Consider the following 15,351-nt stretch of genomic DNA (forward strand, 5'->3'; position numbering starts at 1 on the left):
TAACACTTAACATATTTGTAATCCTTAAAAAAATACATTCAGAACTGCACAGAATGATGATCATGATGGTGTGTGTGTGTGTGTGTGTGTGTGTGTGTGTGTGTGTGTGTGTGTGTGTGTGTGTGTGTGTGTGTGTGTGTGTGTGAACTTACATCTATAACATTCCTTAGTTATTATGTAAACTGCTAAACTGCATCCACTGGAAGACCTTTACTTTCAAACTTTTTACCAGGTTACCAGATTTGTCACAGACCGCCCTCTTTTTCATACTGTGAAATAAACCAAAATCATTGTGATACAGTCATTTTTTATTTATGTGCTTTCTTAATTCCTAACGATTTTGTGGCAAAGCTAATCCAAAGCATCATCTAATTGTTATCAAACTCTACACAGTGCAACACTTCCTGTCCTTCCAGTACTGCTCTCAGATGAAGGAAAAAAAAAACGCAGCCACTGCTTAACATATACCATCTGTCCTTTTGTCTCATGTGTTTTATACCTTATTTCCACATAACACTGTTTCATAAGCAAAACACCAGTCACTGATCCTTCAAAAATCCACGTCTCTTAGTCTTGACACATCCATCTTCCTAGAATACTTTGTCAGCATTACAGAAAATGTTTGAGCTCATACCTAGCCCTCTCACAATTTAAGCATTTTGACTAAATACAGGATTCTGGAGTTAAACTCTAATAGTACAATTTACATCAGATTGCGTAGATCCCTTTAGCTATGCAGACTATGGCAAAATACATTAAGAATATCTGAGCAACTGAGCAGTTTCTTGAAACACCATGAGATCTTTCCCAGCTGTACTGTCTTCACAAACTCATATGGCACACTGTCAGTTCCCATAAAACAAGTCTCCTGTCTTCTCTTTACTTCAGCTTTTATTATAATCAGAAAATAGAACTAGTCTGTATTAATTAAGCCAGTCATTGAGAGTAATACCCCTTTCAGTGTACACCTGTCCAAACACCTTAAACAGTTTGAGCAACAAAAGTGCAATCTCACTGAGAAAATCAAGGGCCTTAATTACAAAGCTATGCTGATCATCTCAAAGCTCAGTCCCTCTTTTTGGTATCTTACAGCCTACTGAGGAACAGTGTCTGCCTTGCCTATAGAGCCTTTCAGATCTAACACCCTTCCACAAATCCAGTAGTGGAAGAAACACTTGCTCAAGATACTTCAGTCATTTCTGCAATTTAAATAGGACATGCTTGAGGACTAGATATGTCTCACAGAGGATGCCACTTCTCATTAATCGTCTTGCTGTCCCGAAAACATAATCTGGTTGAGTGGATGGCAAACCATAAGTTCAACCTTGGATTGATACCCTTGTCCCTTATGAGTAGGGACAACAAGTAAATATCTGCCTGCCACTGGGTTATTTATACTCATAATACAAGGGGCTTTTGGTTATACATATTAAAAATATTAGGGTTAGAAACTTATTGTGAATACATGCTAGGCTTCTGAAAATCCTCACAGATGATTAGCATAGGAACTATATAAGTACCTATGAACTTAATGGCTTGGTTAACAGACAGAAAATAAAGCAGGAGTTTATATATCAATATCTGATTCTATTATGATTGGGTGACAACAAAAATGCCGGACAAAAATTGAGCAACAGCATAAATGACTGACACAAAATGAGACAATCCAAAAATATTGACAACTTCTGTCAGTAAACCACAGCTGCCAAACCCAAACAAACTAATGTGTGAACAGTGGTACTGTTAGTGAAAGGGTTTTTAGTAACCAGGGAGAAATCCCTACTCACCTTTTGCATGTGCAATAAACTTACCCCTACTGCTGCCTTTAACCCTGTAGATTCCCTTATTAAAAACCTTATCCTTAACAATACCGCTAATGAGGACAAACAGATACCACACATGCATAACACAATCTATTCCCACACTTAACCTCCACTCTATCCCTAAACCATGAACACTTGTACGTTAGAGTACCCGTTAATCTTACACATTCTCGCAAACACCATCCCTTTAGTCATTCATTTTCGTGCATACTCTTCCTAACTGGACTATAAAAAAGCTTGACATCAACCAAATGTGTAGTCAACCATTTGCTCTTGTCACTCAGTTTTTGTCAGTAATTTGTGTCACTCATTTGTGTTTTCAAACAAATTAATTGCAACCTTATATGTATGTGTGTGTGTATATATATATATATATATATATATATATATATATATATATATATATAAATATATGTGCACATTCTGCATACACTTCTCTCTCTCTCTGTGTATACACACACACACACATATATATATATATATATATATATATATGTGTGTGTGTATATATATATATATATATATATATATATATATATATATACACACACACACACACACACACACACACACACACACACACACACACACACACACACACACACACACACACGCACACACACACACGCACACACACACAATATACACATGCATGTAGGGGCTCAAAAAGATGAAACTAGCGCTAAATATTTAAATATCTACCTTTATTTCTTCACATTAGATATGCAGACCATGGTTTCACCTCAAAGGGCTTTATCAATTCAAATCTAAAAAAAAAGTCATAAAGCAGGAAATAAATAACACAAATGTTTACATAGCATTTCTTGAAGAAAGTCAGGCCTAAAAAGTATTGCCAGTTAAAAGTTTGCTTCAAAATGCAGAACAAAAATGGAAAATCTAAGCTACTGAATGTCAAAGTAACTTATATAAATCCGTAGTCTGCCTAGTATTCAAGAAGTAGTTGTCACCATGCAAAACAAATTCAAAATGAAATCATTAGACCAGCTATTCAGAAACATAACTTATACTATTGTTTATTTGACATTACTGCAGAAAAATCAAGCCAAAAATCTGTCACCAAATTAACAATTTGTCTCGTTGCATAATATAAAACTCAAATGAAAAACAAAACTTCTGAATATAAAATTGCTTGCATAAATCAGTAGCTAGTCCACATTTTAAATGGATACCAAACAGATTCAAATGGAGTCATTTAACAGATATTTTAAAAAGAAGACTGTTGAAAGTTTCAAAAAATTCATAAAAGAATAGCTAATGTGTGCTGCCAAGGTAAACACTGTGAATAAATATATTTGGAATCGTAGCAAGCTTAGCGCATCTTAAAAATGTTACGAAGTATCCATATGTAGCAAAAAAAAAAAAAATCTCTGTTAATGTGTTAAGTATCCATTTTATATGGCTGTGGTTAGCTCTACGGGTGAAAGCAACAAAAATGCACAAGAGTAAAAAGCAAGATTCCGAGTGGGTTAGTTATTTATATTATATGGATCTGCTGACTCCTAGTGGTAAATAAATAAATGAAGCTAAAACAAAACAAACAAAAAATATATATATATATATATATATATATATATATGTGGGTCTACTTCATATGATTGACAGCTCATATGATTGACAGCCAAAACACTGACACCAAAACACTGAAATCACAAAACACTGAAGCTCATATAGTCGACAGCTCATATGGTTGACACATATATCCAAAGCATTATGCCCTGTCCCCACTGTAGTGCAACCCTGGAGTAGGAATAAATAGGGGGTGTGGTGGGCACAGCCCCCCACATTGGGGAGATATGGGGGGCATAGCCCCCCACATTATTTACATGAATATAGTCAACTGAGTTAAAAGTATCCATATGTATGTAAAATTTATGACATATCTGGGGGTTTTGCCCCCCACAACCCCCAATGTGGGGGGCTGTTCCCCCTACACCCCCCTAACTATTTTTTCCTACTCCAGGGTCACGCTACAGTGGGGAAAAGGCATAATGCTTTGGATTTATGTGTCGACCATATGAGCTGTCGACCATATGAGCTTTCAGTGTTTTGGTGTCAGTCAAATGGTTGTCGATCATATGAGCGTTCAGTCATATGAAGTAGACCCATATATATATATATATATATATATATATATATATATATATATATGTGTGTGTGTGTGTGTATGTGTATACATATATATATATATATATATATATATATATATATATATATATACACACATATATGCATATGCATAAATATGTCAAATGTAAATAAATACACTGACAGTTTGGAAAAACAGAAATTGCCCAAATTATTATACTAAAATATAATTTACAATAGTTAAAGTAACACAATGTAAAAGTTTTGATATTGGTAAAATAGTACTTGTATAAACATACTGCTCAAATAAATGGACATTTTTAAAGAACAGCTCAGAGGACAAAGATAAATGTTCATATACAGTTCAGTGTCCAAAATCCATTTGCTTAAATTTAACATTATATATAAAAATATTTTGATATTTAATGCCAGAAGAATGTAGTATGTTCCAACATTTATTAAATCAACCTGATAACAGTACTTAGCCCTAGCAAGAAAACCTAAAGAAGATGTTACAAATCAGTAAATGCAATGCAACTAATGATGTACACTGAAACTACCATATCAAAAACAATGATTCAAACCAGGCAGTTTCTGAAACTACCATATCAAAAACAGTGATTCAAACCAGGCAGTTTCTGTAACTACCATATCAAAAACAATGATTCAAACTAGGCAGTTTCTGAAACTACCATATCAAAAACAATGATTCAAACCAGGCAGTTTCTGAAACTACCATATCAAAAACAATGATTCAAACCAGGCAGTTTCTGAAACTACCATATCAAAACAATGATTCAAACCAGGCAGTTTCTGAAACTACCATATCAAAAACAATGATTCAAACCAGGCAGTTTCTGAAACTACCATATCAAAAACAATGATTCAAACCAGGCAGTTTCTGAAACTACCATATCAAAAACAATGATTCAAACCAGGCAGTTTCTGAAACTACCATATCAAAAACAATGATTCAAACCAGGCAGTTTCTGAAACTACCATATCAAAAACAATGATTCAAACCAGGCAGTTTCTGAAACTATCATATCAAAAACAATGATTCAAACCAGGCAGTTTCATTTCACCTAAAGAAAAAAAAATCCACTGCTTTTCTTTAGAGCCCAGCCCTTAATATTTCTCTGTGGAGGTTGCCGTAGTATCAAAAACTCTGCAAATGATCACAAAAGTAAAACATACTTTGGGATGTATATAGAGACGCCAGTGAAAACACTCCTGTCCTTTTAGTTCAGCTCTAAATTTCCAGGTGCAAGAGGTCCGGCTGACATAACATGCTCCACACCAGCAGATAACTAGAAAAATAATTCAGCCACGCTGACAGATAATTTGTGACTTAATTTCAAAGGTTTATCACTATTGACTGAGGTAAAATGTTTAGTTTGGAAATGCTCACCTTAGTGAGTACAGTATCCTCAGGGTGAACAGTCCTTGGAGATGTGGGATTAGAAAAGTCTAAAATATTTAATCTAAACTGACCTTTCTGTTGGAGATGCCATCTACTAGTTCTCCATAAGGTTTTAAACCAGAGTCTTCAATGGTCCTGTTAAAGAGACCAGTATTGCAGTCCTATGCCATAAAGTTCCATTTAAGACAATATATTTCCTATGTTAATGTAGTTTACCGATTACAAATGCATTGTAATCTTTGAAATTATGAAATATGAACATTAATAATGAAAAGGATGAGGACTGCAGCTTGCAGCATGTAAAACAACATTTCTATGAAATTATTTTCTATATAAATCTGTAGAAACAGTCTCATCCAAAGGTTTGTTTATCACAACATCCAAATAGTTATTAACAAACAGATAATAAATATAGATGAAGGGAATACCAAGGACATTGGCATTCATAAAAAGAACCAATTGTTTTACAGTATCTAATGTACCTTTTCAGAAGACCCATCAATAATCTAAAAGTCTTTTCCAATCTGTGATGTAATTAAGATAGGAGTTAATCTCACAATAAATTATGTAAGCCTTCTCAAAAAATAAATAAATAAAACATTTTAATAAATGCATGTATCAGTTCAAAAGTGCCAGCCATGGCTGTACCCTCTAACTTGAAGGTAACATTGCTGGCCATAATAAAAAAAGAACTTTCTGAAATACCAGTTTAAGTAGCCCACGTATAAAGTCCAAAAATAAGGGTGAATAATGTTATAATAAATTTAGGTAGTACTCCCCAGCGCTAATCCTCTTCTCATAGGGTATAATAGTGCAAGAGAGGATGGACTTGAAATCAGCACATTTAAGTAGTCTGGTATAAAGAAAGTTTCTCAATCAAATGCAAGAAATCTGTAGTATCTCTAATTCTTGGAGGTATCAATTTTAATAATGGATTTAAACATAACTCAAGGAATTCAGATAGGGGGTTCAGTTAATGACCCTTCTCCGAAACAATAGGTTAGGCAGGGACAGATCTTGTTTATTTGTTTGTGCACCTCAGGTAAGAGGTAGAAAAACTGATGTGTTAGGGCATTTAGTATCAGTTGTATACAAGTGAGTTCACTAATCATTCTGTTAAAAACAAACTATTTTACAAATCTATCAATAACAATTTTGAAATGCAAGGTACGATCATTCACTTGTAGTGGTGCCTGTTAAACATATTCATCCTTATCCCAAAACTCTATCCCCAATCTTCATTTGCCTTAGAAATAAAATTATCATTGTTTTTTGTTTAATCAATTAACAACCTTTATTCATCATGAGAAAGAATTTGTAAATAACCACTAAAAAGTATAGTTTGATTATTAAATAAATCCAAGAGGGCCTGCTGTTAAAAGGCCTTTACCATAGGATGTGGGGGTGGATTTTTTGAATATAAATGTGGAAATATTAGTGGGACCCTGGAACTACAGTCAGTCTTCTGTGGGTGGTATAAAATACTTCAAGTTAAGGAGTCAAGAAGATAGTTGTAAATCATTGATAACATCACTAGATTGTGGTTGGTATAATGGTTAATGTGTTTGAATCCCAGACACAAGGTAGAGAGTTTGATTTTCACCTTTTGGGGGAGGGGGTGGCTAGGCTTAGAATGACTGGTTAAGAATGATAGCATAATAATTAGTTATGAAGATTAAATAGAAAAAGTAGGAACAAAAGAAAGACATGTATTCAAATATTTTGTTCCTTATTTAAATCAACATTTGAAATATTAAAAAACACATTTGTGTTGTTGTTGTGCTAGTAGGACTATCATTCTGTTTTCTCCCTCTATGCTTCTACCCCCTCTCACATTGAAAAGATGGGCTGAAAGTGCAGGAATGATTCTCTTTGATGCAGGGGATCCCAGGCTGAATTCCATGTTTGCAACAGTAGTTGAAGAAAAAAAAACAGAAAAATCAATGGAAAACATAGTGTCATAGAGTGATCCAAGTTTATTAGGTATGTGTATTGCCTCCCCTGAATTAGGCTGTAGTTTGTTAATCAGGCCATTGATGGATAAACCTAATGGCATGTTTGTTCTGTTTCCAGGTATATGGCATGCCTTTGACATAATTAGCAAAATGTATGTTAAATGTTTTGTTTATCACATTTCTAATTAAATATTAAACTCACTAACAGTTTTGGCAAAGTTTTGATGGAGTGTTTCATGTGCTGTCTCAGTTACAAATGATTTCACCTGTTCCAAGCTAGATAGTGCTTTATTGTACAAGCTAGGTAGCAGACCATCCTAATATTCTCTTAAGCCCTCCAAAAACATTTTAGAAGCAATGTGCAGATTACCAACAAGTTGTTGAATGGCAACTTGTTAAACCTGGAAAACCACTGGCAGATCCAAAGTGCTGGCAGTTGTTTTGTGCAAGATAGTGGTACAAAGTGAATTAGGGAATTTCCCTTTCCCTACTGAAGTGCAATCTTGGAGTTTGTGTGTGTGTGTGTGTGTGTGTGTGTGTGTGTGTGTGTGTGTGTGTGTGTATATATATATATATATATATATATATATATATATATATATATATATATATATATATATAGATAGATAGATATAATTAGCAGGGTGTGTATGAGCATAACCCCCATGTCAGGTGGGGGTCAGGTGGACTGCCCACCTGCAGGAAACAAAGGTTGTTCTTTTGTTTTATTTTTAATCAGTTACTGATTGAAAAGTTGCGCTTGATCAGTTGTTATTTGATGGATTTAATTTTTCAACAGCTTGTTGGGCAGCCCAATGTGCTGTACAGCCTGACATTTTTGATGAAACCAGAATTATTCCCGGTTCAGTGCCCACCCAAAGACTTTGGCAGCGGGGGTCAAATCATGATTATGGCAACTTTTTAGTGTCTTATAATGCCACAAGATTGAATGTACCTTTTTGATGTCATTAGTGTGGATAGAAAATCCTTGATGATTTGTCTGTTTGTTGAAAGAACCTGAGGTAATCACAGTGGAAGTGGAGGAGCACTGTTGCCCCAAAATTTCATTACTGCCAGCCAAAAGCCCTGACACATCTTATTCTAACTCATTTAGAGAAAACAAATTTTTATTTGCAGTTTAGAATTCTTCTACATCTCTGTTGTTTCTTGTACAAACTCCAGCTTCTCACAAAATGATAAACTGAAAAGAATGTAATTGTGGAGAGAATAGGTACATGGTCAATACAAACAAATAATCTCAAAAGATGAAACGAGCACTATCTGCCTTTATTTCTTCAAACCTGACCCACAGACCATGGTTTCACCTGAAATGCAAATTTAAAACAAAAAAAAAAGAAAAAGAAAACACACACACACACACACACACACACTCACACACAAAGCAGGAAAAACAACACAAATATATATGGGTATATACAAGATGATCAGTCTGTGAACTACCACATCACTGATATTTGACAAAAAATATTTGACACACAAATTGCCAACACTAAAACTGTTGTGCTGTGAATAACAGAACAGGAGAATAAAACAAGAAAAATATTGCTTTTGTAGGAAAACAACCCCCCCCCCCCACTCCCCAGCCTCTTATATAATCAAAATCCAAGGTTACACAGTAATGACAGACATATTTCCTTCTCCCATACTACACCAATCTTCACTGGTACTTTTGATTAGCTAATCTCTCAACTCATTGAGAAACTTGAAGATAGATACATATATATATATATATATATATATATATATATATATATATATATATACATACATACAATGAAAGTTATGCTTCTCAACTGAAGGAGATTTTAAAAGTAGAAACATATATATCTATATTTATAATTGCAGTAAACTCTATAAGATGTGCTTTCATCAACAGAGTTTAATGCTGTCCTTTGTATCATTTATATCTACCTTGTCACCTCTGCATTCAGCTTGCCTCTGTATTCATTCTCTGGTATACATCTTTCTCTCTCTCTCTATTTTATATATATATATATATATATATATATATATATATATATATATATAAAAACATATAGGTCTACTTTCATTCACTGAAAACTCATTTCACTGAATTTCAATTCACCCTCAACAAATTCCTGAAAGCTCAAATCACTGAAAACTCATTTCATTGAATCACATTTCACTGAAGTAAGTACTGTTGGGCAAATAAAATGTATATGCTCTTTTCCCCACTGTAGTGCGATCCTGGAGTTAGTATATATATATAGTTAGGTGGGTAAGGGGGACACAGCCTCCCACATTGGGCAGTGTGGGGGGCATAGTCCCCCATATACTTAGAATTTATATTTATGAATCTCAATTCACAGAAAGCTTACAGTATAAAAACAAAAGTAGGTCGGAGGCTATGCCATCCACACACCCTCTAACTATATATGCCAACTCCAGGATCGCACTACAGTGGGGAAAGGAGCATATATATTTTATTTGCCCAACAGTACTTACTTCAGTGAAATGTGATTCAGTGAAATGAGTTTTCAGTGATTTGAGCTTTCAGCGATTTGGTGTGAGTGTTTTGAAATTCAGTGAAATGAGTTTTATATATATACATATATATATATATATATATATATATATATATATATATATATATATTATTTTCCCAGTTCTATTCTGAGCCATCTGTCCCTACCTCTTGATTGTAGATCTTACTTTAGTACTCCTTGAATCTTTCCCAGATCAGCTCATACTCTTAACTATTCTCTACACCCCTTATACTATACCTTTTATGTTATTTATTTTCAATGTAGTCATACATTGTTTACTAGGTTAGTACCACTATGCCAATGGCATATTTTAATGAGAGGCTGGAAGTGGCATTCATGGGAATTTGTGCAGGGCATCATAGAACTTCCACTCCTCATCACTGTTGTAAGTAGGACCCATTTTGTAGGCGCACTTCCTGTTTCTATTCCAGGTGCAGAGGTAGCCCAGAGAAAAAGGGAGGCAGATGGAGGGAGAAGGAGATGGAGTGGTAAAAGAAATGAAGAAGGAAAGAAAGGACATTTGATAACTAACTGCGACAAAAGAAAATGACATATTTGTGGGGAAATAGGGCATGATGCAAAACGTGAACTGAAATGTTATAAATGTAAGAAAATTGGATATTTATTAGTGGATTGCAAAAATGAAAATAAGAGTGAGGAAAAAGGAACGAAAGAGAAGAAAATGAAGAAAGAAAACACATTTTAGATGCAGTACAAACTGAAAAAATTAGATGAGAAAAAAATTATAGAGGACATAGAAGAGGGTTCTGAAATAAGTGACCAAGAAGACAAACTGGAGGTAGTAAAGGGGAAAATAATTCCATTGGTAAAAAGTTAAAAGACAGAAAAAGAAAATTTAAATGGTAAGTAGAAAAGAAAAAAGACAGGAAATGGCTGAAAAAGAATATATACAGCTAAAGATTAAGGCTTCATAAATTGGTTAAGGTGTTTGACTCCCACACACAAGGTACAGTGTTTGATTCTCACCTTTGGGAAGCAAATTGGCTAGGCTTAAAACGGTCTATTAAGATAGGTAGCCTAGTAATTAGCTATGAGCTTATGAAACCATGAATCTAAGGAAAAGGGAAAATGAAAATTCTAGAGTGCTTTCTGTAAATGTGAATAAGATTAAGAATACAGTAAGAATAATAGGGATTTTGTAGTAGTATAATACATGTGATGTAGATATAATTATATTAGAAGACACAAGATTTTTAACAAATGAAGAAAGATTACAAACGGAGAAACTATGTGGAAGCAATATAATCTAGAATTTGGGAAAATAGTTATTTTGGAATAGCTGTGTTCTATAGAAATACTGTAAATATATTAGATATAACTGTAGCAAGAATGGGAATATTAACCATTGTAAATTTAAAATGGAAAGAACATGTATAGAATTACATTATATGCTTACACTAATTGTAAAGAAAGGGAAAGCTCATTTCATCAGGTATTAGACTATGCAGTGTAAAAGAAAGGGAATGATATAAGAAAAATGTTAGAAGTTGTAAGATGTGGTTAGTTAAAACTTTGGGACAAAAATTCTTGCACTTACAAAAGTGGTATGTATAAAACTGAAATAGATTACTTTATAGTATCAGAAGCTTTAGTTTTATGAAAAGGGGGGTAGGTGAAACAGGACTTTCTATTCATTTTGCAATATTGCTATAGATAAAGGAAACATAGAATATATAAAAATAGGCAAAGGAATAAAAACAATAAATGAGAAAGCATGGAAGGAAGATGGAAAGAGATTAGTAAATCAGTTATGGAAAAATTCATATTACTATTAGAATATTTTATAAAAACTGATCTGAATGGTGGATGATATTTAAGGAATATTTAAAAAAGCTGTGTGGCAATATTATGTGCAAAAAGTAGAGAAATAAAAATGTAAAAAGAGCATATAAAGATGCATTGAAAGATTTAGAACATTAGGATAGAAAGTACTTTGACAAAGAAAAAATAATTATTTGAAAGAAATCATGAAAAAATGCAAGAAATGTTATATAAGCAAAGATATTTTCTGCAAAGAAAAATAGAAGTATCAAATGTAAAGGAAGATGGTAGTATGAGAGAAAAAAATATGTTAAAGGAGAAAAGTACAGTTGTGTACACTTATCATAAATGTAGATGTTCAAGTGTATTCACTGTTGCAGTCATCACATTTGGGTTATCCCTGCCAGGGTAGCCCTTGGCCAGCCCCAATATCAGAGACTTAGTATTTCTGCATCAGCTGCTGACACTTGAGGACTGATGTCAGGTCATCAGTGGTATAAAGTAAGGCAGCCAACACCATAACTTCAGTTTCTTGCCCTAACCTGTCAGGAACCCCCAAAGTAGGAGGCCAGGTTCCGGTGGAAGAACCCCACCAGTGGAAAATAAATACCAATATGTCCCTTGTAAGTAATGAGAACAACAAGGAAGAATGATAACAAAAGGAGAAAGAGAAAAAAGGGGTTGGAGGATGGGAAAGCAGGACTGCAACAGTGAATACACTCGATCATCTACATTTATGGTAAATGTCCACAACTGTACAATGTTCTTCATGTCTCACTGTTGCAGTCATCACATTTGGGTAGATTCCCAAAGCTGAGGAAATGGGTGGAGGCAGTCAAGCAAGCTAGGGGCTGGCTAGGATGCCCTGCAAGACTGCAGAGGCAAACCCTGCCCTGGATTTGGAGAAGAGAGGCAGGTGGTAATGCTTGGCAAAAGTGTGAATAGATGTCTAGGTGACAGCCTCCAGGATGTCCCTGGTGGGGACTCCTCTGAAAAAAGCTGCAGAGGTAGAGGCTGCTCTGGTGGAGTGTATCCTGACCCCCTTGGGGGGAGGCTTACCATGCTGTTTGTAGCAGAAATGGATGCAGTGTGCTATCCATTTGGAAATGGTTTGCTTGGAGATGGCTTTGCCTTCCACCCCTGTATCAAAGATAACCAGCAATTGATCAGACATTCTGAAGGATTTAGTCCCATCTGGATAGTATCTGAGCTGTCTGTGCACATCTAGAGAGTGAAGAATCCTTCCCCCCTTGTTCTGGGGATTAGGAAAGGAGGTGGGGAAATTAATGGATTGGTTGAGAGCCACACTGGATGCCACCTTGGGCATGAAGGAAGGGTTAGTTATGAAGGATACCCGATCTGAAAGGAAGGTGATGAAGGGTTCCATAGCCATGAAAGCTTGCAGCTCAGAGACTCTTCTGGCTGAAGTGATGGCCAGAAGGATGGCTGTCTTCCATAAGACAAGTTTTAGCTCTGCAGAAGAAGCTTTTTCGAAAGGAGGCAGGGTGAGCTTTTCCAAGACAAAGTTAAGGTCCCAAGCTGGTATTGGTGCCCTTCTGGGTGGCCTTAAGTTGCTAGCCCCTCTGAGGAACTGTTTGATCAAAGGGTGTGAGAAAAGGGGCTGCTCAGTGGGAAAATGAGCAGAAATAGCAGAGGCATGAATTTTAATAGAGGAGAAAGAGAGACCACTGTGTAGTAGGTCAGCTAAGTAATCCAGGATGAGAGGGACGGAGAGCTGTGCCATATTGGTCCCCTTAGACTTGATCCAGGTACAGAACCTTTTCTATTTATCTGCATAAGACTTTCTGGTGCTAGGGTGTCTGGCCTCATGGATAACATCCAGAACCTGTTTACTGAGGGTGGCAGATTGGTTTGGGGTTTAAGGAATAAGCCAAGCTGCTAAACTGAGTGTCTGCAATTGGGTATGCATGAATTCCTCTTCCCCCTGGGTTAGGAGGTTTGGAATCTGAGGAAGATGCCATGGAGACAGTGGGGACAGGCTGCACAGCAAGGAGTACCAGTGCTGTTGGGGCCAGTTTGGAGCTATAAAAATGGTCCTTGTTTTTTCCTCCCTTATTTTGAGCAGAACCCTGGGGATGAGAGGTAGGGGAGGAAAAGCATAGACTGAGAGGTTGACCCAGGGGAAGGAAAAGGCATCCATTTTCCAACCCATGCAGTGATGCCCCATGCTGCAGAATTTGCTGAGCTGATGGTTGGTGTGGGAGGCAAAGAGGTCGACCTTCAAGGGTTCAACATTTCTGAATCATTAGGGTGAAGGTACTTCTGTTGAGCTGCCACTAGTGTGGGTCCAGAAGGTTTCTGCTTAATTGGTCTGCCACAGAGTTGAGAGAGCCTGGTAGGTATTGTGCTAACAGGTGTAGCTGCATGGAAGAGGCTGTGAGCCAAAGGGTCATGGCCAGCCTGCATAGAGGGAAAAAGTGAGTCCCTCCCTGCTTGTTGTTGTACCACATCACAGTGGTGCTGTCTGTTTTGATCAGGAGAATACCTGGAGAGAGAAGGGGTTTGAAAGCTATTAAGCCATGCTGCACAGCCATCATCTTTTCTTGATTGATGTGCAGGGGGATTTGCTGTGGGCTCCATTGGCCATGTATGCAGCCCAAGCGTAGTCTGATGCATCTGTGGTGAAGGTCTGGGTGGCGGGATGTGGGGAGAAGGGCAGTCACTTGCTGTGGGAGCATGCTGTTGCCCACCAAAGAAATTCCTTTCTGAGGCAAGGAATTACAGGTAGAAGAGTTTCTAGGTCTTGAGTTTGTTGACACCAAAGGCTCTTTAGGTACCAGTGAAGTTTCCTCATATGCAGTCTGGCATATGGAATGAGTAGAATGCAAGATGCCATGAACCCCAGGGCTTGCAGGATTTTCCTAGCAGAAAGCTGAGGCCTGGTGGCCAGCTGAGAGAAGTGGGCTGACAGGAAAATTTGTTTCTCTGGTGTAAGGTATGCCATCTGGGATGCTGTGTCCAAACTTGCTCCCAGGAAGATTATTCTTTGGATGGGCACCTGTTTGGATTTCTTTTCATTGATTGTGTACCCTAGGGAGGTTCGTAGGCTCTTTACAAAGGCCAGGTGTTTGAGAAGCTTTTCCTGGTTGTCTGCCTGAATAAGGCAGTCATCTGGGTAGGGGTAAATTTGAATATTTCTTTGTCTGCAAAAGGCAATGGCCAGAGCCAGACATTTTGTGAAAGCACTGGGATCAGTAGCTAAGCCAAAGGGAAGTGCAGAGAATTGAAAGTATTGGGATCCTGCCCTGAAGAGGAGATATTTTCTGCATGATTCCCTGATAGGAATGTGGAGGTAGGCCTCTTTTAGATCCAGGGTGGCTAGCCAAAAGTCATTGGAGAACATGAGTAGGAGCTGCTGGAGGGTGAGTATTTTGAATTTTGGGATCACCAGGAAGGTGTTTAGAATGGATAGATCGAGGATGGGGCACCAGGTGCCCTCTTTTCTGAGCACCAGAAAGAGTCTGGAATAGAAGCCTTGACCTATCTGTTCTGCAGGAACATGCTCTACTGCCCTCAAAGAGAGAAGGGAATGGATTTGCTTTTGAGCCTCTGCCCACTGATTTGATGGTAGATCTGGGAACCCTTTTGGGGTTGGAAGAGTGTGTAAGGAGAATTTGTATCCCTGAGACACAATGTTCAGAACCCATTGGTCCTTGGTAATTGTGGCCCGGTTGTTTAAGTGAAAGAAGAGTTTTCCTCCTCGGGGTAAGTGA

General features: G+C 36.8%; 1 protein-coding gene and 1 long non-coding RNA gene across 2 annotated transcripts in view; one reads left to right on the forward strand and one right to left on the reverse strand.

The window, feature by feature from the left end:
* The window catches only part of PAPPA2 (pappalysin 2), a 2,663,723-nt gene that overhangs the window by 2,299,584 nt on the left and 348,788 nt on the right, over positions 1-15,351 (forward strand). The gene's annotated exons all lie outside the window — the stretch shown is intronic.
* LOC122813576 overlaps positions 1-15,351 on the reverse strand; it is a 541,961-nt gene that overhangs the window by 251,045 nt on the left and 275,565 nt on the right. Inside the window, exon 2 of the long non-coding RNA XR_006366710.1 lies at positions 2,526-2,590. This is a non-coding gene — a long non-coding RNA (uncharacterized LOC122813576). The remainder of the gene's footprint in view (positions 1-2,525; positions 2,591-15,351) is intronic.

The sequence above is a fragment of the Protopterus annectens genome, chromosome 10.part0 (assembly GCF_019279795.1).
Source record: "Protopterus annectens isolate FY-2018-M chromosome 10.part0, PAN1.0, whole genome shotgun sequence".
In the NCBI taxonomy this organism is placed as follows: Eukaryota; Metazoa; Chordata; order Ceratodontiformes; family Protopteridae; genus Protopterus; species Protopterus annectens.